This window comes from Myxocyprinus asiaticus, chromosome 34 (assembly GCF_019703515.2).
Source record: "Myxocyprinus asiaticus isolate MX2 ecotype Aquarium Trade chromosome 34, UBuf_Myxa_2, whole genome shotgun sequence".
Lineage (NCBI taxonomy): Eukaryota > Metazoa > Chordata > Actinopteri > Cypriniformes > Catostomidae > Myxocyprinus > Myxocyprinus asiaticus.
The window spans coordinates 43,684,177-43,707,847 of record NC_059377.1 but is presented as its reverse complement, the minus strand read 5'-3'; the positions used below and the strand labels follow the sequence as shown (position 1 = coordinate 43,707,847).

The window sequence follows — 23,671 nt, the reverse complement described above, 5'->3', positions numbered from 1 at the left end:
GCTCACTGGGGAAAACGCATATTTGTGAATGCCAGGGGACCAGCTGTGTGCCAGCGCGTCTATGCCGAGGAAGGCCTCGGTGAGGGCGTACAAGAGCAGGCAGTGGGAGGATTCTTGGGAGGCGAACAGGTGCACCTGTGCCTGACTGAATTGACTCCAAATCAGCTGGACCACCTGAAGGTGGAGTCTCCACTCTCCCTTGAGGGTAACCTGTTGTTACGGCGCGTCCGCCGGAGTATTGAGGTTGCCCGGGATGAGTGTGGCTTGCAGCGACTTGGTGCTGCTAACTCCGTTGGAGGAGACGGCAGGCGAGTTATGACATACAGCGGGAGCGCAGACCGCCTTGGCGGTTGACATATGCTACCGCTGCCGTGCTGTCTGTCCGAACTAGCACGTGCTTGCCCTGGATCAACGGCCGGAACCTCCGCAGGGCGAGCAGTATTGCCAGTAACTCAAGACAGTTGATGTGCCAACGCAGCCGCGGACCCATCTAGAGGCCGGCGGCTGCGTGCCCGTTGCCAACAGCGCCCAGCCCGTTTTGGAGGCATCTGTCGTGACCACGACGCGCCTGGAGACCAGTTCTAGCGGAACACCTGCTCGTGGAAACGAGAGGTCGGTCCAAGGGCTGAAAAGACGGTGACAGACCGACATAATGGCCACGCGGTGTGTCCCGCAGTGCTGAAGCAGCCTCATATGCATCAACCCGAGCGGGGTGGCCACCGCCGAGGATGCCGTATGCCCCAGGAGCCTCTGAAAATGTTGCAGTGGAACCGCTGTTTTCTGTTTGAACGCCTTCAAACTGGGTGCGCTCGTTCGTAAGGTGCGCCGTCAAGGAGACTTAGTCCAACTCCAAACCGAGAAAAGAGATGCTCTGAACCGGGAGGAGCTTGCTCTTTTCCCAGCTGACCCGAAGCCCTAGTCGGCTGAGGTGTGAGAGCACCAGGTCCCTGTGTGCGCATAACCCGTCTCGAGAGTGAGCTAGGATTAGCCAGTCGTCGAGATAGTTGAGAATGCGAATGCCCACCTCCCTTAACGGGGCAAGGGCAGCCTCTGCGATCTTTGTAAAGACGCGAGGAGACAGGGACAGGCCGAAAGGGAGGACTTTGTACCGATACGCCTGACCCTCGAACGCGAACCGCAGGAAGGGTCTGTGTCGAGGAAGGATCGAGACGTGAAAGTACGCATCCTTCGGGTCTACCGCCGCGAACCAATCTTGATGCCGGACGCTCGCTAGAATGCGTCTTTGCGTCAGCATCTTGAACGGGAGTCTGTGTAAGGCCCGGTTCAGTACTCGCAGGTCCAAGATTGGCCGCAACCCACCGCCTTTTTTTCGGTACAATGAAGTAGGGGCTGTAAAACCCCTTCTTCATCTCGGCTGGAGGGACAGGTTCTATCGCGTCCTTCCGTAGGATGGTAGCGATCTCCGCGCAAGGTAGCAGCGTTTCCGTCTTTCACCAAGGTGAAGTGGACACCGCTGGACCTGGGCGGATGCCCGGCGAAGTGAATTGTGCAGCCGAGTCAGACGGTCCGGACCAGCCCTCGTGACGGACTGGAAAGCGCAAGCCATGCGTCCGAGTTCCGCGCAAGGGGGACCAAAGGGACAACGTCATCGGATGTACCGGCGGGTGGGGCCTCGCGGCGGGGCGGAGCTCGAGGTGCCGCACCACATCGTGGCCGTGCTGAGTCCGAGGACATCGAAGCACTTACCTGGCTCCTTGTGACCACCCCCGGAACAGCCTGGGACAGGGGAGGAAGTGGCCTGTCCTCATGACCCGTGGAGACTGTCACATCGGGGGTGGATTTGTGCCACAGCTGGGCGCTCAGGGCGGGAGACCGCCGCTGGAGCGCCAACCTGCCAAATGGAGTGGTGGACGGTGGTCGTGATGCCAGCCGTACACACCGGATATGTGACCCAGGGAACAAGGAAGGAACTCGAGTACTGCAGCCACTTGGACATGCAGCGCATTTAAATGCAAAAGGTAACAAAAAGATGAATATCTGCTTACCAGCTCCAGAGCAGCGGGTTTCGTTGTCCCTGGGTCGCCCGTCTCAGGGGCGCTTCGAAGACCTCCGTGGGTTCTTCGGTGCCGGCTGTGAGATGGGTGGCGTCGGCTTCCTGCGGTGGGCTCCACGCCGGGGCCGGGCCGGAGGGGCGGGCTGCGGCGGAGCCAGTGCAGTCACCGCAGGGGGACGCCCTCGGCGATGAGTAGATGGGGTGCGGGATCTTGAGCCACGCCGGGGCAGGATAAGCCGGCTAGCATCCATCTACTGCTCTACCATCGAGAACTGCTGGGCAAAGTCCTCGACGGTGTCGCCGAATAGGCCCGCCTGGGAAATGGGGGCAGCAAGGAATTGTGTCCTGTCGGCCTCACCCATCTCGACCAGGTTGAGCCAAAGGTGGCGCCTCGGAGAGCGAGGTCGGTCGCCGAGCGCAGTTCCTGCATCAATCCCGGGGCGGATCTACCCTCGTGCAGTTCCTTTAGCGCCTTGGCGGACTTGCAGGAGAGCCATGGCGTGCAGGGCGGAGGCAGCTTGTCCAGCAGCGCCGTAGGCTTTGACCGTCAGAGACGACGTAAACCTACAGGCCTTGGACGGGGGCTTTGGGCACCCGCGCCAGGTGGCGGCGCTCTGCGGGCATAGGTGCACCGCGAGCGCCTTTATCCACCGGGGGATTGCCGAATAACCCTTGGCCGCCCCACCATCGAGGGTAGTGAGAGCGGGGAAGCTGAAAAGATCGGGACCGGGCAGTAAAAGGTGCCTCCCGCGACCTTGTCAGCTCTTCATGCACTTCCGGGAAGAAAGGAACGGGGCGGGGCGTGGCTTTGAGCGGCGCCACGAGCCCAGGAACCAATCACAGAGCCGTGAGGGTTCAGGGAAGAACGGTGAAATCCACTCTAACCGACGCTCGCGGCTGTCCGGGAAAGCATGTCGTCATCTCCGCGTCAGCCTGTGACTGGGCGATCGACCCCGAAGGGAGGAGCCCAGCTGAGGCTTCCAACTGGACGAGCCCGCTCTCCGATGCTGCGCTCGAGAGCTCATCACTTTCGCGGGCTCCAAATAAGAGGTCGAACTTGCCGTGAGACGAGCCGGCGGACTCACCCGGAAGCCCGATCGGGGCAGACGAGCGTGCTGGGGAATGGGAGGTCTGCGGGGGGATTTCTTACGAAGGCGAGCCGCGACCGCAACGTTGCCATGGACATATTCTCGCAATGAGAACGTGACCATCCACGAACGCTGTCTCCGCGTGAGCAGTGCCCAGACACGAAAGACAGTGATCGTGACTGTTAGAAGGCGAGAGATAATGAGCACAACCAGGAATAACACACAATCGGAAAAGCATCTTTAAAAAGACGCGTCTTTAAAAGAGCGCACACACGGAACGTCTTTTTAGAGAAATATATACTCTTTTAGAGGGGAAAAATGCTCTTTCAGAAAATATACTCTCCAGTTTTTCTGCCGAAGCGCCCAGGGGCATTCTCTGCAGTGCACCAGTGCAGAGGAGGGAGAAGCCGCTGAAATGCGCTGTCAGATCCAGCAGGTGAATGAACAGTAGTATTCAGCTCAGTGAGCATGACCGTTCGGCTCCGAAGAGAAAATCTGAATGAGTGGTTGCATACCAGCTCCTTTTATACCCGTATGTTCGGGGGAGTGGCATGCAAATACCACTCGCCAATTTTCATTGGCCTTTTATCAAAGACCAGAGGTGTCTCGGGCTCCCAAGAGTGACCCCTAGTGTCACTACATTGACACCAACGTCGAGTGAGTGACAGATAGGGAACTGAGTACATCATCACTTCACAACCTACTCATGTTAAACACAAACACTGGCTCTGTCCCAGATGCATCCTCAGCTGTCCCGGTCCTCACTTTGGTGATGTAATGTCACATGCACTGTTGGGCAGTAGACCACTGTGAAGTCTGTACCAGTGCATGTTTGTGCTAAATGACGCCTGAAGGGCAGATGAGGATTTCATGAGCTCCTTTTGAAACATACTTTGACAAATAGGAGATCTTATATCAGGGGTGCTCAGTTCTGCTCTTGAAGAGTTTACCAGACTTTACTGGCAAACTCAAAGTCCTCGATTGACCTTAAAAGCCTTAAAGCCTTGTTCCAGATGAATTCAATCTTCAAGTGCACCTGGAAAGTTCCTGCATCTGAGTCTGGCATTTGTTATTACAACATGTCCCTCATTCAAGTCAGAAAACCTAATACAGAAGAAGTCAGCTTAAAACAAATACTCACTGAGCGATGACAAAAGCTAATTTGTTCTGTTGTATCAGTGAATGAGGATAAATTATACTCCTGGGCAATTCCAGTGTTATGGACTTGACATTTGAGTGAAATGTAACTTCATACTGTCAAATACTCATTGCCAGTCTATCAAACTGTTTCATGTACAGGTGCATCTCAATAAATTAAATTGGTGGGTTTTTGTTAAATGTGAGCCAAAATCATCACAATTAAAAGAACCAAAGACTTAAACTACTTCAGTCTGTGTGCACTGAATTTATTTAATACACGAGTTTCACAATTTGAGTTGAATTACTGAAATAAATGAACTTTTCCACGACATTCTAATTTATTGAGATGCACCTGTATAATCATAGACCCCTGCAGAAAATGTTCAGCCTAGAGACAGTAAGTTTTTTTTTTCCAGCTTAGATCAGGAAATGAGCTTGTTACAGACGTGAAAACTGGACACACTTTGCAAAAACTCTGAATTGAAATGCACAATCCAGAAATATTAATCTCCACAGAATGAAGGGTTGGCACTTCTAAAAACATGTCATATAAATTTTTTATTCATTGCCGTTTACACTTAAATGGGGACAAACGGCATACGGCTATTCTTCGTTACAGACGTGACAGTTGTGAAAGCAATGCTTTGAAACCTGCAGACATCGACCTCTGAGACATCGTTATGATATCCATCGTGGCTACCATTTGTTTGGCATTTCCAACTGATTTGTTAATGCATTATATCTAACAAATACAAAAGCTTTTTTAAATTTATTTTATTATTTTTTATTTATTATCCCCATTTCTCCCAATTTGGAATGCCAAATTCCCACTACTTAGTAGGTCCTCGTGGTGGCGCGGTTACTCACCTCAATCCGGATGGTGGAGGACAAGTCTCAGTTGCCTCCGCTTCTGAGACCATCAATCGGCGCATCTCATCACGTGACTCGTTGTGCATGACACCGCGGAGACTCACAGAATGTGGAGGCTCATGCTACCCTCCACGATACACGCACAACTTACCACACGCCCCATTGAGAGCGATAACCACTAATCACAACCACGAGGAGGTTACCCCATGTGACTCTACCCTCCCTAGAAACCAGGCCAATTGTGTTGCTTAGGAGACCTGGCTGGAGTCACTCAGCACACCCTGGATTCGAACTTACGACTCCTGGGGTGGTGCATGAACCTAGCATCAATACTCGCTGAGCTACCCAGGCCCCCACTTAATTAATTTGCTTAAAACTAAGGCTTAATCACATCACGTTATTTGCTGAGAAAGGCCCCCAAATAAATAAATCATTAGACAAATCATTATAAATACATAATATTTCCAATAATTCTAAATATAAATATAATATGTAGGACCAGTAATATAATATTTCACATAATCAGATTTAAATATATTGTATTATTGTGACAGACGAGTAAAGAATTGATTTTACAATTTAAAAAAGTGGCTTTAAAAGCCCATATATTGTTTGTATTATTGGCAAATCATGAAACAAGCTTACTATTGCCAGCAATTAATTCACCAATGTGTCCAGCTCTCACAGAACACATACTTGCATTTTGTGTGCACTATTTTTAATTGTTGGTTTACATACATGCGCATGTCTCAGACAGATGTTTTTGCATAAATGCCGCTTTTCAGGAAGCTGTGTAAAGTTAAATGTAGATGAAACTTTGAAAATTCACATCAAGATATCTGAATTCTGTTGTGCTGCATCCAGCTGTCTAGAATGCGTCCTGTGTGAACAACTCTCATTCTATGACAGTTCTGCTTGTGATGTTTGTTGAGGCACACTGCCACCTTCTGACATGGCTCGTAAAAAAACACATGTACTTCAAGCTTAAATTGCTCCTATATGGTTGGAAAATACATACATTCATTACAGAATTTACGTACATGCCAGGGAAATTATTAATTTAATAAATGATTAGCTTTTCATCATCTCTGATCATTTTTTGATGGAACAGTAAGACAAAAAAGACTAAGGTTGATGTGAAAGCAGTGTGACAGAAAATCTTTCCAGGCTGTCAGAGATTGAAGGAAGAGGAAAGTGGGGTTGTTTGACTGGGGTTTGGAGATACAGTGAGTGCGGCATTACTTATCCACTGTTTTAAATAAAAAATAAAAAAAAGTTTGCACAAGCATTGCAGCTGTCACAGTTCACATAAAAAGACAAAAAATCAAAACAATACAAACTCTTTTTGAGTGACTGGTGAGTGGGTATTAATGAGAGGAAAGCGCAATTTGCAGATCATTTAGATCCAAAACTCCTTGTAACAGGGTTCAGTGGAAAGGAGGAGGCGGGAACCGGACGAAGCATCAAAGTAATATTTTTAATAGACTTAAACACAAAATCACACAAACATAAACTCATACAGAGCAGCTGCCTGTAGCTCTCTCCCGAAATGCCACATGTCGTTGCACTTATCCATCTCCTCGGCTGATTAGCCCGATTGGGGGCCGGGCATGCATAGTCACGGCCCGGCCCCACCCTCCTGCTTGTCACACTCCCTCCTTTGCCTCAAGGAGGGAAAATACAAAACAACAAAAAGAGGAGATGAAAAACTTACTCGCCGGTTCCCAGACATGCTGTCACCTGGTCCTCGATCACTCCTCCACCCTCTGGCGGACAACAGCCCCTCCTCCCCAAGCGGACTGGAGACAGTCCTCCGATCCCTGGCAGACGGAATGCCCCTCCACGTTTCGGCAGCCGGAAGGGAACTCCTCCGCCCCTGGCAGCAGCTCCACCACTCCAGGTGGCTGGCAGTGAGTCCCTCCTCCCCTCGCGAAAGGCGGCCGTTCCTCCACGTCCAGGCAGCCGGTAGCAACTCCTCCATCCCCCGGCGGATGGCTGCGGCTGCTCCTTTGGGGTGGATGGTAGTGGCGAGGACTCTACGACAGCGCATCCCTCCCCCTTCCCGGGCTTTGGCACAAATGTAACAGGGTTCAATGGAAAGGAGGAGGCAGGAACCGGACGAAGCAAAGCTGAATGGATTCCCATCCTCTTTTAAACAGAAAAATGTTTTTTTACTTAATTTTTTTTTATTTTTGGGAGACAGATGAGCGAATGGCATGTGGTGTCTCGAAAGCTGGCTCCGCACATTCACCAGGAGGAAGAGGAACCAGTTCGGTTCTAAGCGTTCTGCATCTCTTTGCCGATCTTGTAGCTGAGGATCTTGTTTCAGTTGATCTTGGTGCGAGTGATGGGCAGCTGTCTGCGAAGAGCTTAGAAGGTGGTATCTGACATCGTCTGGTAATTCTCGCTGATGGCCGTCTGATAATCATTTTCAGAATTTTCAATGATTTTTTACAAATTCCTTGGCAGTCTGGGTTTCATTAGTCACTAAAATGGATTCCTCCACCTCCTTATGGCTCACCAGCTGCACATTACCATCTTCATAATAATGCTCCTGGATCTTCAACACTCCCATTACCTGAGCTGATGACTGACTTATGGTGAACTTCCACTCTGACCTGCACCAACCATTCCAAAAGTTCTTGGGCTGGAACTGATGACCATCAACAGTCTTCCCATACACCGTGCAGACTCCAGTGGAACAGTGCTCCTTCACATAGCTTCATTGCTTCATCGCAGGCGTCTCTCCAGGGCCAGAGTGCAGTCTCTCCCTCATAGGGCTGAGAATCACTCGCTTCCTTTCACAGGTGATCAAAACTGAATGACACCCACTTCTGTGGGTCGAAGAACTGCCCCTGACCCAGATCTCCATGCTCAGTGATCAGAACCGCCTCCTCACTACCGTCCAGTTTGACGAGTGAACTGATTCATGTTATACTGAGCAAAGGCATATGCTGCCCCCTCCCGAAGGAGGTTGTCATTGTTGAGGAGAAGCTGCACATCATTGAAAACTTCATTGAATTCTCCAGGGGGAGCGTGGGTCACAAAGTTAGCTGCGATGCGGATCTTCTCATCGTCTGAAAGCGGCTCCTCAAAGTTGGTCATCTTGGCTGTCTTATGGAAAATGTCTTTAATTAAGTTGGGGCTGATTGAGCTATAGAAGATCTGTCCGAGTCAGATGTCCAACCTCGAGAGCCATTCCAGTGTTTAATTTCATGCAGGACCTGCTAGAATTCATAGTAGTGAGTTTCAGGAATGCAGCATAAGGAAGGTTAATCTCAGTGAGCTTGAATGAACACCCCTGAAAGACATGAGACCTCATGTCCATGTCAGGTGTGCCATTTGGGATAAAGCCACTGTTTCATCCTGTTTGCAGCTCATTCACTTCTTTATAAATGCATGCATTTGATCCTGTTTATTTTTGTCATAGTCGTAACTGATTCTGTGTTTAACTCACGCACCTCACATGAGACCCATGCACCCGTCCAAAACCTTCCCAAATCTCTACACACTGGCTACGGTACATCACACACAATACACAACACATCACTAGAGCACACGTCAGTGTGTGTGATGGTGTTTTTATCATATGCTTTTTAGGGTTTGTATCCAGAGTCACACAGTATCTTCAAAGCCCATTTCAAACTGAGAGGACGAGAGAAACTCAATCACCACTGGTGGGGTGGGCAACCTTTGAGTCTGACTCCTCCCACACACAGCTCTCAGCCAATCACACATGAGACTGCAACAAACCTTGATGTTGGCTTGACAGACCCTTGTCTAAAAAGTTCAAACTAGATTTAAAAGTTTGAAGTTAATGCATTACAATAAAACAAACAACCAGCTTGGTAGATAAACAATCAGATAGATGGATTAGGCATTGCTAGCATGTTGCTAGGCATTGTTAGCATGTATTAACATGTATTTAGGTGTTGCTAACATGTTTTAGCATGAAGCTATGCCTTGTTATCATGTTTTTAGCATGTTGCTAGCATGTTTTAGTGTGTAGCAAGGCATTGGTAGCATGTCTTACAATGTTGCTAGGCATTGCTAATATGTTTTAGCATGTAGCTAAGCATCGCTAACATCTTTTAACATGTTGCTAGGCATTACTTGTATGTTTGATCAAGTAGCAAGGCATTGATAGCATGTAGCTAGGTGTTGCTAACATGTTTTAGTCTGTTTAGATAAACATGTAGCTAGGTGTTGCTAACATGTTTTAGTCTGTATAGATAAACATTGGCAGCATGTTGCTAACATGTGACATCTAGCTAAGTGTTGTTAGCATGTTTAAGCATGTTGTAAGGCATTACTTGCATGTTGTAGTATGTAGCCAGAGCCAGACATTGCTAGTATTTTTTAGTATGTAGCTAGATATTGTTAACATGTTGTTAATACATTTACATTTATGCATTTGGCAGATGCTTTTATCCAAAGTGACTTACAGTGCACTTATTACAAGAGGATCCTTACTCAAGGACACAATGGTGGTGGCTGTGGGGATCGAACCGGCAACCTTCTGCTTACCAGTTCTGTGCTTTAACCCACTATGCCACCACCACTCCCATATGTTCTAGCATAGACATTGCTAGTATGTTTTAGCATTTAGCTTAGCATTGTTAGCATATTGCTGCTAGGTGTTGCTAATATGTTATAGCATTTAGCTAAGCGTTACTAAAATGTTGCTAAGGTTTAATTGCGTGTTTTAGCAAGTTGCAAGGCATTGCTAGGCATTGATAGCATGCTTTAGCAACTAGCAAAGCATTGCTAACATGTTCTTAACATGTTTTGGGTATTACTTGCATGTTTTAGCAAGTAGTTAGACATTGCTGGCATGCATGAAGCTAGGTATTGTTAGCATTTTCTACTAAGTTGCTATCATGTTCTTAGCATGTAGCTAGGTGTTGCTAGCATGTTGCCAAGTGTTATTTGCATGTTGCTAAGCATTGCTAATATGTTATAGCATTTAGCTAAGCATTACTAGCATGTTTCAGCGTGTTGCTAAGGTTTTATTGTGTGTTTTAGCAAGTAGCTAGGCATTGCTAGCATGTTGCTAGATATTGCTATCATGCTTTAGCATGTAGCTAGTTATTGTTAGCATGTTCTACCAAGTTGCTAGCATGTCCTTAGAATTTAGTGAGGTGTTGCTAGCATGTTGCCAAGTGTTGTTAGCATGTTGTGCAAAGTGTTGGAACCTCAATAAAGTCGTTACATCCCGACACTTTTGTTTCTGTAGATGTGACATAATGAATAGATGTTTGTGAATAGATGTGCAATCATGTTCAATATTTTCAACAGTTTTTGTCTGTTTGTCATGTCAGATTTGGATCACAGCAGAGAAACAGGGTGAGAAAGCTGGAACGTTTTTTTGGCCGTGGTGAGCACAGATATACTGCACAAGCACATGACTGAAATGTAATGAACAAAACGGAGAGGAATATTCTGATATAACACAATGCTTTTATGTTTTTGACTATTTAAGTTTACACATCTAAGGATGACTCTATGGTATCTGTTAAAAACCAGCTGAAAAAAATTAAGTCAATTAATGAGATTTGAGCAGAATTTTGTCATTACAATATAAAATTTGAAAGCTGACTTATGTTTGTATATCTGTGATAAAGCTGATCAGCAACAAACATGATAATTTCTACACAAATAGCACATTTAACATGATAAACAGCATGTACAAATGATATTGACTGTTTTCATGAAATATTGTTTAAAACAGGTCTTGCCTGTAACATTGTGACCGGGGACTTTAATAAAGCCAGTTTTAAATCAGTCGCACCAAAATACCACCAGCACATTAATTTCAGCACACGAGGGGACCGGGTTTTGGACCATTGCTACTCTTCCTTCCGGGATTGCTACAAATCCCTCCCCCGCCCACCATTTGGCAAATCGGACCACTCTTCCATTCTGCTTCTGCCCGCTTACAGGCAGAAACTGAAACAGGAAGCACCCACCCTCAGAACGATCCAGTGCTGGTCAGACCAATCAGACTCTATGCTACAAGACTGTTTTGATCACACAGACTGGGAGATGTTCCGGTCCGCCTCTGATGACGACATCGAGCTTTACGCTGATAGCGTAATGTGTTTCATCAAAAAGTGCGTAGAGGACATCGTTCCAACCAGAACAACACAGATCTATCTGAACCAGAAGCCATGGATAAATAGCGATGTTTGCGCGGCACTTAATGTGCGGACCTCCGCTTTCAATTCCGGGAATGCGGAGGAGCATAAACAAGCCAGTTATGCCCTCCGAAAAACTATCAGAACAGCAAAACGCCAGTACAGGAGCAAGATTGAAGGACAGTTTAACACCACCAACTCTAGAAGCATGTGGCAGGGAATTAACATCATCACGGATTTTAAAGGGAATAAAAACTCCGCCATGAACACCGCTGCCTCTCTCCCGGATGAGCTAAATACTTTTTATGCTCGTTTTGAGGGAAATAACACCGCCCTTGCAGAGAGAGCTCTCGCGGCCGAAGCTACAGAGGTTAGTTCACTCTCTGTCTCTGTAGCGGATGTAACCCGATCCTTCCGACGGGTGATTATCCGCAAAGCCGCGGGCCCAGACGGCATTCCGGGCCGCGTCATCAGAGCGTGCGCGAACCAGCTGGCTGGTGTTTTTACAGACATTTTCAACCTTTCCCTCTCTTTGTCTGTAGTCCCCACATGCTTTAAAACATCTACCATTGTGCCTGTTCCAAAGCAATCAAAAATAACTTGCTTAAATGACTGGCATCCTGTTGCTCTGACCCCCATCATCAGCAAATGCTTTGAGAGACTAATCAGAGATTACATCTGCTCTGTGCTGCCTCTCTCTCTTGACCCGTTGCAGTTTGCTTACCGCAACAACCGCTCCACTGATGATGCCATTGCATCTACACTACACACTGATCTCTCCCACCTGGAAAAAAAGAACACTTATGTGAGAATGCTGTTTGTAGACTACAGCTCAGCATTCAACACCATAGTGCCCTCCAAGCTAGATGAGAAACTCCGGGCTCTGGGCTTAAACAGCTCGCTGTGCAGCTGGATCCTGGACTTCCTGTAAAGCAGACGCCAGGTGGTTAGAATAGGCAGCAACATCTCCTCATCACTGACCCTCAACTCTGGAGCCCCAGAGGGCTGTGTTCTCAGCCCACTCCTGTATTCCCTGTACACATATGACTGTGTGGCAACACATAGCTCCAATGCCATCATTAAGTTTGCTGATGACATGACGGTGGTAGGTCTGATCACTGACAATGATGAAACAGCCTACAGAGAGGAGATGCACACTCTGACATACTGGTGTCAGAAACACAACCTCTCCCTCAAAGTCAGTAAGACAAATGAGCTTGTGGTGGACTTCAGAAGAAAAGACAGAGAACACAGTCCCATCACCATCAATGGAGCACCAGTGGAGAGAGTCAGCAGCTTCAAGTTCCTGGGTGTCCACATCACTGAGGAACTCACATGGTCCGTCCACACTGAAGCCGTTGTGAAGAAGGCTCATCAGCGCCTCTTCTTCCTGAGACGGCTGAGGAAGTTTGGAATGAACCGCCACATCCTCATACGGTTCTACACCTGCACTGTAGAGAGCATCCTGACTGGCTGCATCTCTGCCTGGTGCAGCAATAGCATCGCCCACAACCGCAAAGCACTGCAAAGGGTGGCACGAACTGCCAGACACATCATCGGAGGTGAGCTTCCCTCCCTCCAGGAAATATATACAAGGCGGTGTGTGAAAAAAGCTCGGTGGATCATCAGAGACTCCAGCCACCCGAGCCATGGGCTGTTCTCACTGCTACCATCAGGCAGGCGGTATCGCAGCATCAGGACCCGCATCAGCCGACTCCATGATAGCTTCTTCCCCCAAGCAATCAGACTTTTGAACCATTGATCTCCCACGATCAAAATACATCAGCACTGCACTTTATTACTCATATCTCACACCGGACTGTCATAAATTATATTATTATTTTATATATTCTCTCTTAACAACTTACTATCAACCGACAGCCTGAATGTCAATACAGTACAATACAGCCTACTGTACATTCTATATATACTACTATATATACTTTTTTATTTTTATTGAATAATGTGTATCTATATTGTGCGTATTGTATACTGTACAGTGTATGTTATTATTTGTATATTGTTGTGTGTAATTATGTGTATATTAGACTTTAAACTGTGTTGTGTTAATCTGATGTTTATTGTAAATTGGTATATGTCTCATCACTGTCACGACTGCTATGTTGATCGGAACTGCACCCAAGAATTTCACACACCATTGCACTTGTGTATATGGCTGTGTGACAATAAATGTGATTTGATTTGATTTGATTTGCTCTGTAATCAGAGGCAGCTTTTAATGAGTGAAGCTCAGAGTGTCACACTCATGACATCATCAACATATGATCCAAGCAAAGACTTTTTTTTACACACACTCGGGTCATTCTTCACAGCTTAGTTCTCCTCAGAGTTCTAGAATAACAGAAAACATGTGAACGATTCTCGTGATGAAGTTCTGAAGAAGTGAACAGCCACTCTGACATCTGTCTGTGTGCAAAGAAAAACATTGTGTTCTGAATGACTAAATACACATGTCTCTCTCTCTCTCTCTCTCTCTCTCTCTTGCTTTGCGTGTTGGGAATGTGGGGTGTGTGAGCGTTTTATGGGTGAGAGAAGTGACTGTATTTTCTCTCTTTTTTGGGTTGATTTGTTCTTTGTTTTTGTTTTTTTCTCTCTCGCTTTTTTTTGTGTTGTTCTTTTTTCTTTTTCTTTTTTTGACCTCGTGGCGGGGTGTGGAGATGGAAGCTCGCCCAAGTGAGTGGAATTCTTCTCTTTCACTCCGTCATGGAGTCAGATGTGTGCCTGATCCCGGTGCATCTGTGGAAGATGTGCTCGTGGCTGTAGGCGAACAGATTGGCTTTGAGAATATAGTCTCGGCCTCAAGAATGAACAAGGCCATCGTGATCTTTTTGAAGGAGTGCGGTTTGGTTAGTCGGCTGATTGAGAGCGACTTGCCGCTTGTCTCGCTCTCAACGAGGGTTACTATTTCCAATGTCCCGCCGTTTATATCTAACAGTGATATTGAACGTGAATTGATGAGATTTGGAAAACTTGCTAGCGGAATAAAAACGATTCCACTAGGTTGCAAAAATCAAGCATTAAAGCACGTGTTTTCATTTAGACATCAGGTGTTTATGCTTTTGGAATCGCAGTCTTTGGATATCTCTTTTCATGTTCAGCATGAAGGGAAATCCTATATGATTTATGCGAGTACTGGTAGTCTGAAATGTTTTGAGGGTGGCGATATTGGACACAAGAAATTTGCTTGTCCACACAAAACACAAACTGAGAATAATGTAAATACAAATGGAACTGAAACTGTGGTGCCAATAGCAGAGGAACAAAGGGTTGAAGCAGGGGAAGATCAAAATGTTAACCAAAAAATGAGAATGTAAATGGTGTGGTTGTGCAGGAAAGTGTGGAAAGTTCAGCAGGTGTAGTGGTGATGGATAATAGTGAGGTTATGTTGAATGAGAAGCCTCTGAAGTCATGTGTACTTTAGAAACTGTTAGTGGGGGTAATACAAGTGATACCTCAAGAACTTGATCAGCTCATGTTTTACATCACGTATATATATATTTTTTATAAATATACAAAATATACACTATATTCACAAGAGATACAGTACTTGCTTTGTACCAAATAGTTGACTATTACAACAGTACACAAACATCACAAATTGAAGTTTGTGCATTTTCCTTGCATAGGCAACACTTTACTATACAGTACTTAACGTAGACTCAGAGTTTATATATTTGCATTATCATAATGCCTACAGTATATATCATATTTTGTATTATTTATTTTTAGTAATGCATAATGTTCATTTATGTTTGTCAGTAAAACAAAATATAATTTATGTACATTTCACTTCACTTGTGGATTACCGTACTTGACTACAATATAACTCGATAATGCCCATCCCTGATGTTATTTCATATTTCATGTAGAGTTCAGAGTGTCAGCTACTGTTTCGTTTTGTTTTATTACCATATAATTTGGTATTTCTTACTGATTTTGTGCTGAAATGTGAGCATGTTTTATGAGATTCACTGTTGTATTGCTGTAGATTACTGTGTGTTATTATGTTTCGTATAGTGTGTTATTTATTTGTGTTTTGTTTGTTCAGGCCATATGTGTACGCGGTTCACTCTGAACAGCCAGATACATACGGACATATTCTAGGTCCTCTGAGTAATGAGGTAAAACACCACAAACACACGGAGAATCAACACAAAAATATTGCTTAAAACACACAATTATCAACATTAAGAGACCATCTGACTGGCATGTAAAATGACCAATCACAGTTCATGTAATTATAAATCATTTAGGGGCAAATCTGAAATCAGTTATTGAATGATTTAATTGCTATTTGAAATTAACATACCAACACTGATCACCTAAGCATTGACACGCTGTGGTGTGTGTTTTTGTGTGTGTGGGGGCAGCTGGATAACACTCTACAGAAGATCGATAACATCATCGGTCTGCTGATGAACGGACTAAAGCAAATTAATCTGCACCGCTGTGCGAATGTCATTCTGGTGGGCGATCACGGTACGACTATTCACACACACAGAGAAAACTGAGACTCTTAAAACTGGAGTGACCTCTGACCTTCTCATCATCTGTGTGTGTATGTTCAGGGATGGAGGAATCTCACTGTGAGCGCACAGAGTATTTGAGCTCTTATGGACTCGATGTTGACACTCTCACACTCGTGCCAGGATCCTCCGGGAGAATCGGGCCCAAAGATGCCAACACACCATGCGAGTACACACACACATGCACACACACACATACACAAATAAACACATACACATGCACAAACAGACACACACTCGCATGTGCACACACATACATTGACCTGTTTCATGTGAGTCACTGTATGACCACACCAGTATTGTGACCAAAACGGTGTATACATTCAGCAAAAGCCAGCAAATTATTTTAATTTTTTTAATTTTGAGAAGGTGATGCTGCTGTTTACTTACCAAAGCACAACCAGAGTGGGTGAGGGGAACCGAGGGTGTGGGGTACGACAGCAAGGGAGACTGCTCCAGGCAGGGGGTGGGGTCCGACAAAGGGCTTCAAGAAGGGTCAGACACGCTGGCCACAACCTGATGGGCTCATTAGCCGCATTTCCACTGTCGGGCCAAATGAGGGCATACTAGTGCATGCTAGGGCCAGATGCGATCCCACTGTCACTTCTGGGGCTTCATCATGCCTCCTCGGGGCCAAAGGCCAAGCACCTTTTGCCTGCCGATTACCTTTGGGCCAAAGAAGGCCAACTGGGGATTAAGATGTGGTCAGTGTCAAAGGTGGAGTTTAGCTGAGTCAGGTCAGAGGGTCAGGCTAGGGGGGCGGTTCCAGAAAGGGGGCAGGGTCAGGTGGTTGTGGATAGGAATGGATGGGGTCAGGCGGCTCCAGGACCAAAATTAGGTCAGACTCGCTGGGTGCTGGCAAAGGGTTAGACTTGTCAGCCGCTGGCAAAGTGTCAGACTACCAGCCGTGCCGAAGGGCCAAACTCACAGTCCGCTTGCAAAGGGTCAGACTCACTGGCCGCTGGCAAAGGGTCAGACCGCCAGCCGCTGGCAAAGGGTTAGACTTATCAGCTGCTGGCAAAGTGTCAGACTGCTGGCCGTGGTGCAGGGTCAGACTCACTGGCTGCTGGCAAAGGATCAGCCTTGCCGGCCACTGGCAAAGGGTCAGCCTTGCCGGCCACTGGCAAAGTGTCAGACTCGCCGGTCGCTGGAAAAGGGTCAGACTCACCAGCCGCTGACACTGGGTCAGACTTACCGGCAACTAGCACAGGGTCAGACTCACCGGCCATGGAAAAGGGTCAGACTCACCGGCCATGGAAAAGGGTCAGACTCACTGGCCGCTGGCAAAGGGTCAGACTCGCCGGTCGCTGGCAAAGGGTCAGACTCGCCGGTCGCTGGCAAAGGGTCAGACTTGCCGGTCGCTGGCAAAGGGTCAGACTCACCAGCCGTGGCGAAGCATCAGACTCGCTGGCCACTGGCAAAGGGTCAGAATCATTGCCACTGGCAAAGGGTCAGAGTTGAGAGCGAGCTGCAGTGAACTCGTTTGCAGGGACCCGACTCATCCTCCTCTTGAGGGTGGTGGGGAGAAGGGCTGCAGTGGCGAGGAAAGCCACAGCGGACCACTCCAGAAAAACCACAGGAGGAACTGCAGACCTCCTCCTCTTCCTGGGGTTTTGGAAGGGAGAGCAGCAAGAGGAGGATTCCAAGTCTCAGAGGGTGGCTGTGAAATCTCCTCCAGAGGAAGGGAGTGATGACTCAAGACATCATCCTCAGCAGCAAGGTCTCTCAAACGAATGGCAATAGTAATGAACTCCATCAGGCTCCAACTGGCATTACCTTCAGGCATTGGAGTCCTTATGGGATCATTAGCCGCGTTTCCACTGTCAAAGGTAGAGTTTAGCCAAGTCAGGTCAGAGGGTCGGCAAGATTTACATTTTCCAACTTTTCATAACAGATCAACTTAAGAATCGTCAGTACTTGTCAGTAGATGAAATCAAGACTCTTCCAATATTTGGGTTGATGAAAATGTGCAACATCAGATCAATGGCGTCTTCCAAAATGAAGACACGATTAAGTATATTGTCATCGAACTTGCCAAGTTGAGTGTCCTGCACACAATGCTACAGGTTGGAGAAAAAAAATGGGAAAGACACAGTGGACAAAGCAGTGCCCAGAGGAAGAATTTCCATGGTTCAGTTTATTATCAATAGCAAGATAAGAAAGAAAAAGCATAAAAGAATCAGTTTCCAATGTAAAGAAAAAATATTCTGAGCTATATTTGGGGAAAAGGAGGCTGTTTAAAAGTTTTCAGAGCGATTCGCAGTAAAATCACGTTAACAGACATATTGTTTACATCTTGTGTCAACACTTTTGAAACAGTGAGTATTTTAATGTTCATGGATTGGCTTCATTCACATACACTGTCAACCAGATTTGTGCTTTTTTTTTTTTTTTTTTTTTTTTTTTTAGAGGAAAAGGGGGTGAGCCGAAATTCGTTATTGAGGTAATTGAAGTAAATGTTGTCAATTGAGCTGAACTTGAATCAAACCCAGAATATTTCTTAAATTCAGAATTGCATGCTTTGCAAATTAAATCTTTATTTAGCAGTCATAGAATGAGCAATAATATTATGTAAGCCGGTGAACACTGCTGAGACAGGAAGTGATGTAGTCATTTCATGTGTTAAAATGAGTCTTCAGGAAACACTTCTATCAAGGAACAGCAGAAGAGTGAAGCAGACAGACAGAAATATAGAAGATGCCGAGTCAGAATAAGAAGGACATTTGTTTTCACATGAACTCTCGGATACCTGTAGGCGTGGGTCTGCTGCTATTTCTGGTAACAGGACTAAACGCTCTCACATGCTGTAGACTAGATTTCACCAATGGATCATCTTGTTTTCAGCTCAGTGAACCTCCAGACAAGACCTGTGAGACACACTGGACCGCAGACGTGAGTTTGACCTGGAAATAAGACTTGATGATGCTATCTATATTTTAGAAGAATCATTTATGTTGTCTGTTGTTTTATACATTGTTTACAAATCACAATACAGTATGTTCTCTTTTTACATTTATGTTTGCTTCCGTAAAATTGAAAACATTCTCAAACCTTACAGACTAAGAGACTATAATGTTTTCCATTTATACGTGTATGTGCACATACATCTTAAATAAATAGCACTAAATCCAGAAATAATTCTCTTATCATTTGTTCACCTTTGTGCCGTCTCAAACTTGTAGGACTTTCTTTCTTCTGCAGAACACAAAGATATGAGGTGCTTTTGTCCAGACAATGCAAGTCGACAGGGTGCTAAACTTTCAAGTAGGGCTGGATGAAATGGCCAAAAATAAGATCACAATATTTTTTGTTCATATAGTTCATTTCATGACATTAATGGGGGAGGAAATGCATTCCACATCTTTGTTAGACCTCAAGAATAAATGTAAACATCACTTGTTTGTTCACTAGTAAACTCCACAGGGTATGCAAACATTTACTTTGAAGTTCACTAAGAAAACTCGGTTTAGTGCAGCACTAAGATCCAATAACACTAGAAGAGTGATGCAGTTGCTGATAAAAGCAGGTCGTTTGTAACTCTGACTAGTGCAGTCTCTGTACTGTGATGTGGACTAAATCCTGACTGAAATTCTTCACAGATCCCATTTATTTTCCTTTTTCAAGTATTTTCGACATAAATGGAAGATTTGAGATTGGTCTATAATTAGCCAATTCTCCAGGATCAAGCTGTGGCTTCTTAAGCGGTTTGATAACTGCCATTTTAAAGTTTCTTGGGACATTTCCTAAAGATAACGAGGAATTAATAATATTGAGAGGAGGTTCTGAGATTACAGGAAACACCTCTTTCAGGGGCTTAGCAGGTATAGTGTCTAGCATACATGTTGTTGTTTTTGATGCTTTACTAATAATTTTTGTTAGCTCTTCTTGACCTACGATAGCGAAAGACTGAAGATGCACATCAGGGATACAGTAAGACAATGTCTTCGGAGGTCCTGTGGCAGACGGTTGCATAATTCCAATTTTGTTTCTAATGGTTTCAATTGTATTGGTAAAGAAATGTAAAAAGTCATTATTATTGTGCTGTGAGGGAATATTTGGCTCAGTCGCATCTTTGTTCCTTGTCAATTTAGCAACAGTTTTAAATAGATATTTTGGATTGTTGTGGTTATTTTCTATCAGCTTGCTAAAATAAGCTCCAAAAGCACATAAAGGCATCATAAAGGTGACTGACAGTGGTTAAATTATTAGATCAGATTTGAGGGAGAAACAGTCCCAATTGTAACTCCTTTTTCACAAATAGTGGCAACTATTTGCCTTTGTGGCAACCATGATCAGTAAATGATGAGAGAATTTTCATTTTTGGCAAACTATCCTTTACCTGAATGAGAACTTTTTAAACCTGGGGTTAAAGCCAGTTTTAAGCAGTGTTTTTCAGAAGCCGAACACAAATTGCCACCTGTCCAATACAACATTTATTGGTGGTTGATTATTTTGTGCGTTCACTGGAATATTTGTTTGTTTGTTTTAGGATATAACGGTGGTTGATGATTCTGGTAAGTTGGATAGCACCAGAGTCCACTACGCAGGACGACAAGAAGTGATTCTGAAACAAACAAACGCTGCTGTTGATTGCAGATTGGATTGTCAACCACCAAAGGTGAGAAGATCTAAAGAATTCATCAGACCAAAGAGGTGTTCTACTCAAATAAATAAAAACTGCACATATTAATCTGTCCGTCTCTCACTGCAGAATTCTGTGAAAGTGCCCTGCGATCGTGAGTGAAAAATCAAATTCATTATTTACAGTGGTATAAAAAATTGTGTTAAACAATAACAAACATTTTTTTATAGATGCATCATTCTTTTTACCAGCAAAATTTTTACATGTAAAATTATTAGATTTTTTTCCCCCCATTTTTCTTTCCATGTTCCATTAGTTCCATGTCAGTCACCCGATCGCTCTGTCACAACTCCAGGTGAGTTTTTTTTTTTTTTTGCACAGTTATATCTGTAGTTTTATAGAACTGCATAATACAATAAAATATTGTTTCTTCTCTTTCTTTTTCAACAGAAACCCAAGACAAACACCACCAACACAGTGTTGTTAACAGGAGTGTTTTAGTGCCACCTAGTGTCCTCCTGAACATCATCATCATCAGCATCACTATTATCATTTGATTGGAGTTTTTCATGAGTAAGGAGAAACTAGTGTATGAACATTGACTGATGTAAAATCACCAGCAGCGCCTCATGTCGATTCTCTCTGTGTGTTTCAGGCTGTATTCTGTGAGTTTGGTGGAAAATACTTTGGATAGAGTTGGGGTACTTATGTTTGGACTCGGACTCGTGTCCGAGTCACAAGTCCAATTTTAATGGACTTGGACTTGTTACGGACTCGGATGGATTATGACTCGGACTCCAGGCTTTGGGACTCTGAATTATTTTCCGAGTGCAGCCGAGTCCATGACATTTGTGATGCAATGAAAAATTAATAAATTAATAACAAAACAGAAATTAATGAACATATCTCTGTCTGCATGCAGCTGTATTATCCCCTGAAGTCATAGACATAGCTAGAGTTGTTTCACTATGTTTAAGCAAACACATGCACACACACTCATCAGTCAACCAATACGCTTGAATATTACTACAGCGACTGCTGTATAACATCGACTACTGACATGGCTGGCACGACGAAAACATAAAGACGGGTATGTATCCAATGTAATAGAAACTAAAGGCAGTTTCACACAACACGGGACCTGACAGCTGGTAAAATTGCAAGTGCCGTTTGTGCAGCCAAGACGGTGCTCACATTGCGGTTTCATCGTGGTCAAAAATTTAAAATCAAGAACTTCATTGAGTCAGGTCACCCACATCATGTCTCTCACAGTTCACTAAAAACAGCATATAGAAATAAAAATACATAAAAATAGTATTTATATTGGTTAAGTCTTTTTAGGCGTAATGTATCTACACATGTAGGCTTCTGTAGTCTCTTGTGGTCCACACAGTGTTGTCAGCTTGAGCTGCTCCATAATAATAGCTTGATGAATTAACTGTGTAACTTGTTAAATAATCCAGGGAAAAAAGTGTTATTGCTAAAGCAGACAGCAACTCTAAACAGATAAATAGCACCTATTTATTATTTATTGATTATTTTCAAAGCATTGACGAGCTGCTTAAAATACATTCTTTTACAGCATTTGTCCAACATTCACAACATTCAACCATGCACAATAAAATATTAGGATATTTTGGGCAGTGAGATATTTTGTTTATAATTGTAGACTATAAAATAAATGTATTATTCGATGACAGAGTTTGTGTATGAAGCTAAACTTCATGTTATGAGATGAATTTAGTTGGTTATGACGTTTTCATTTAAAAAAAAAATTATTTTATTTTTATTATAAACCACCGGGTAACTTATGCACTTATTTTTTTTGCCTACATCTGACACATTTGAAGGACAATTCTGATAAACTTATGACTCAAAATTATTATTCTCCATGTTGTCGCGGTTAAAGAAGAGCTCAATTAAATTTTCTTTGGTTGGTATGTAAAGATTTCAGACTGATTGCAGACCAACACAGCTGCCGCTCCAGCAAATATCAATTATTATTTATTTTTTTATCTTCTGTGGCAGCTGCTGCGAGATGCACACGGATGCATCAGGGATTTATGTACATCCGAGCAGCACGCAGAACTGCCCTGCATTGTGCGGTTTCCTGCAAATTAACTAGAAAATCATGTCCGTGACGACATGGCCTTAATATTATCAGTGGGCTTTTTCAATATTTTTGGATGAAGCATTTACAGTCAAATTGTGAGACGAAACATCTCAGCGAGTGCTAATTACTACTGTGTTGACTCATTTGTACAGTATGTATTTTCCCAAATCAAAAAGATTCAGAAAGAAATCTCAGTATAGACTATTACGTCTTTAGATAGGAATAATAATAATAATAATAAAAAACAATTAAATTGAATTGACAAATTGAAAATGAAGTAGAAATAAAAACTAAAAAATCTGAAACATTATATCCTTGGTTGTAATTACTAACGCAGCTTTCACCTTCTTTAGTCTGTGTTTGAGTGGAGGGGAAAAGCAATAAACAATTGAAATGTCAACAGAACGTGATAAGAAGTGTGTTGAAGGACAGTTTTGTCTTCATACATCTAAAGCATACGCTTTCATTCTGAAACCACTTTGAAGTTTGTTCAGCAGGATACTAATCATAAAATACAGCTGAAGTCAGAAGTTCACATACACTTAGGTTGAAGTCATTCAAACCCATTTTTTAACCACTCCACAGATTTAACATTAGCAAACTATAGTTTTGGCAAGTCGTTTAGGACATCTACTTTGTGCATGACATGAGTAATTTTTCCAACAATTGTTTACAGACAGATTGTTTCACTTTTAATTGACTATATCCAATTCCAGTGGGTCAAAAGTTTACATACACTAAGTTAACTGTGCCTTTAAGCAGCTTGGAAAATTCCAGAAAATGATGTCAAGCCTTTAGCCAACTAGCTTCTGATAGGAGGTGTACTGAATTGGAGGTGTACCTGTGGATGTATTTTAAGGCCTACCTTCAAACTCAAACTTCATGGGAAAATCAAAAGAAATCAGCCAAAATAGATGGCATCATGAGGAAAGAAAATTATGTGGATATATTGAGGCAACAGCTCAAAACATCAGCCATGAAGTTAAAGCTTGGTTGCAAATTAGATCAGACACTGACATATATAAACATCATCTTGAAAAGACAGCCAAGAAAGTCAGCAGCTGTGTTAACCTAGTGAGGAAACTAGTGGGTAACACCTGGGGAGCCTGTGCTCAGACTATACACACTGCAACACTAACTCTTGTCTATTCAGCTGCTGAGTATTGTGCACCAGTGTGGC

At 44.1% G+C, this 23,671-nt stretch overlaps 2 pseudogenes; one reads left to right on the top strand and one right to left on the bottom strand.

The window, feature by feature from the left end:
- Window positions 1-23,671, top strand: part of LOC127425000 (ectonucleotide pyrophosphatase/phosphodiesterase family member 2-like) — a 63,497-nt pseudogene that overhangs the window by 2,571 nt on the left and 37,255 nt on the right.
- On the bottom strand, window positions 4,367-8,728 carry LOC127425115 (F-actin-capping protein subunit alpha-1-like; annotated as a pseudogene).